Source organism: Clytia hemisphaerica, unplaced genomic scaffold (genome assembly GCF_902728285.1).
Source record: "Clytia hemisphaerica strain Z4C2 unplaced genomic scaffold, Clytia hemisphaerica genome assembly, whole genome shotgun sequence".
NCBI classification, from domain to species: domain Eukaryota; kingdom Metazoa; phylum Cnidaria; class Hydrozoa; order Leptothecata; family Clytiidae; genus Clytia; species Clytia hemisphaerica.
The window spans coordinates 125,878-129,210 of NW_027103530.1; positions in this window are offsets into that span (position 1 = coordinate 125,878).

Below are 3,333 nucleotides of genomic sequence, written 5' to 3' on the forward strand. Positions count from 1 at the left end.
GGTTATTCCACTTACTGATACAAAAAGGAAAAAAGGAAGCACGATATCGTTCGGTTCGACAAAAGGGTGGCACAAAAGGAGGTCTAATCCTACGTCTTCCACCAGCATCCTCATCTTCATCTTCATCAACCTCCTCCCCCCTCTGGGGAGGAAGGATGTTAGAAAGATAAGTTGGCGCAAAGCCATTAATTATCTTCTAGAAGAGAATAAGTCTGCGGCTAAGTCGCCTGTCCGCTAGACTTTCAAGACCTAGCTCAACATAAATTTTTTCTCTAGATGTTCCTCTGAAACATCCTGTTATCGCAAGACAGGCATTGTATTGAATTGATTCGATTTTTTCAGAGAAAGTGGAATTACCTGGACGATCGTATACTACATCTCCATAATCAAGATGTGGTCTTTGTAAATAGTGAGAAGTGAGTCCCGTGGGAGGAATTCGCGAAGCCGGTTGATGAGACCAATACCTCGATTGGCTTTTTTAATTTTTTCATCAAGATGACGATCAAAGGCTAACTTTTGATCAAGTATGAGACCAAGATGTTTTTGATGATTTTGAACTGCAATGGGTAAATTGTTGAATGTAATTACTGGAGGATCTAGGTTTACCCTCCTTGTAAAGTAGACTTCAACGGCCTGTTTAGAAGGATCAGGGTTGAAGGACATCTTCCATTGATGAGCCCACTCATTTATCTTCTGCAAGTCACTGTTCAGTTCTTGAGAACAGCGAATCTGATCAAGAATCAAGGAAAACAAAAAGAAGAGTCATCAGCAAATATTTTTATCAAGGAAATTATATCTTCGGGGAGATCGTTAATATATACCAGGAAAAAGAGGGGTCCCAGAATTGAACCCTGAGGAACACCTGCTGAAATCGGGGTCCATTCAGAGGATTGACCATCAAGAACTACCCTCTCTGACCTTCCAAATAGAAAATCTTGGATCAAAAGAAGGAGAGAGCCAGAAACCCCATATGACTTAAGCTTGAAAAGAAGGCCTTCGTGCCAAACTCGGTCAAAGGCCTTGGAAATGTCTAAAAAGACACCTCGGGTGTCTAAGGGTGGGTTTACATCAAAATTTTTGAGGATATTATGCGTTATGGATAACAGCTGAGATACACAAGAGTCTCCTTTACGAAAACCTGACTGGGAATTTGTGAAAAGTTGATTTTCTTCGAAATAGCTGTAGACGGAGTCAAAGATGCATTTTTCATAAATTTTACCAAGAATAGGCAAAAGAGACACTGGTCTATAATTTTTAACTACGCTCTTATCCCCCTTGTTTTTGTATACTGGGACAACGTTTGCTTTCTTCCATTTATCAGGAAAAATACAAGACTCAAGAGAAAATTGATAGATCTTCATAAGAGGCTTAACCAAGGATTCATCGCAAATTTTTATCATCTGGATGGATATGTCATCCCAACCATGAGCTTTGTTTATATCGAGCGCACAGATCAAGGCTAATATTTTAGATTCATCTAGAGGAATATTGTCTAATCTATGGTTAGTTTTAAAGTTTTCTTGTGGTAGCACACTATCAGTGTTTATCAAGGAACACACTGATTGGCAAAAAATGTATTAAATATATTTGCATCAGCAACAAGATTGTTGCTGGTATCTCGAATAGGTGGAATTCTTGGTTTCTTCCTCTTATGAAGAAATTGATTTAGAATAGACCAATATTTCTTTGATCCTATGTTAGGATCATTAAGGTTTGTAGCTAGACGGGAATAATAATTTTTCTTTGCATCCCTGACAACCCTTCTACATCTAGATTGACTTTGGGAAAGGAGTTCAAGATCTTGACGTCTCCTCCCATTTTTGACGTAACGTTCGTAGATTTTAGATTTATCAAGAAGAACTCTCTTTACCGCAGCCGTCATCCACGCCGCATCTTTGTTCCTGACTGATATAATTTTGTTTGGCACAAAGCTCGAAAGGATGTTTGTTATAGTATCAGAGAGAAGGGAAACCTGCTGATCGACATCAAGCCCCTCAAAACTCACATCCCAGTCAACCAGGTCCACTGCCCTTCGAATAAGACCCGAGTTTGCTCTAGAAAAATCCCATATTTTGCGCTCGTAAGTAGGTGCCAGGGGGATCTTGAAATTGATCTTACAGAAAATTATTTGATGGTGGCATTTAGGGTGCAAGGAGGGGAGTATGCAGAATCCATGACCAAATGATCTGCTGATGAAAGATTAGGTCGATGCAAGAAGATGAGTTTATCAGTTAAATTGAGTGGGACCATCAATGATTTGTTTCAGGCCATGTTGGGTTGCTAGATCTTGAATATCCCTGCCTGCAGCATCAGTGACGTCACCATCCCACCAGTCAGAATTCTTAACATTGAAATCCCCAAGAAAAATCGAAGCAGAAGGAGAGCAGTTATTAATGTTTATTATGGTTGTCTCCCATTTATGAGTGAAAACCTCAAACTCGTCAGAATTCTGACTTGGAGAACGGTAACATACACAAAGAAAAAACCGGTCTACACCGGTTTTCATCTCGAAAACTAGGCATTCGTCTAAATTAGTAAAGTTAGGTTTTGGCTGGAGACCTAAGTGGTCTCGATAGTAAACACAGACTCCACCTCTCTTAGAATCAGAGGGGTGGTCGCATCTTTCGATCGTATAGTGTTCAATAGCTAACCTCGGATCGTCATGACTTATTTCAGAATTTAAAAAGGTTTCTCCTAAACACACGATATCAAACTTATGAATACTGAGAAATGCAGAAAGTTGTTTTATTTTGATAAATTTATCAACCCAAACACTATTCAGATTCCAATGACAAACATTCAGTGTGGTTTTCTTCCCCGGCCCAGGGTTTACTTCAATATCTCCAGATAAAAAAAGGCAGAAAATTATAAAAGATGCAAGATTTAGTAGGCTACAGAATTTTGGAGAAGAACCTAGGTTGCCACGGAACTTCAAACTTAAAGTATCGAAAAATCCGATGCATGCTCTGTGCTGACTTACCCCCATGACAAACAACCATGTTCAACACCCATCAAACAACCTGACATGATATTCCTCGCAATGCTCTTGGTGCAAAAAATGAAATCAAAAAATGTAACGACACAAAAATAAATTAATGAAAAAACTGTAATAAAACAGCAAACGCTATTAATAAGAAATTTCAATACACTCGTCATGAGTATAATGACACTAAGGATTCTGAATAGAAGCATTCATAAGTCGTTATTGATAATCATCTAGTAGTGGGTTTGAGACAAAAGACAGATTATCAAATTTTATCTCAATCTGAACTGCACAAAAACTAAGTTTCTGTGTGAAGTTTTGTATATTAATAAGGAAAAAGCAAAATTCGG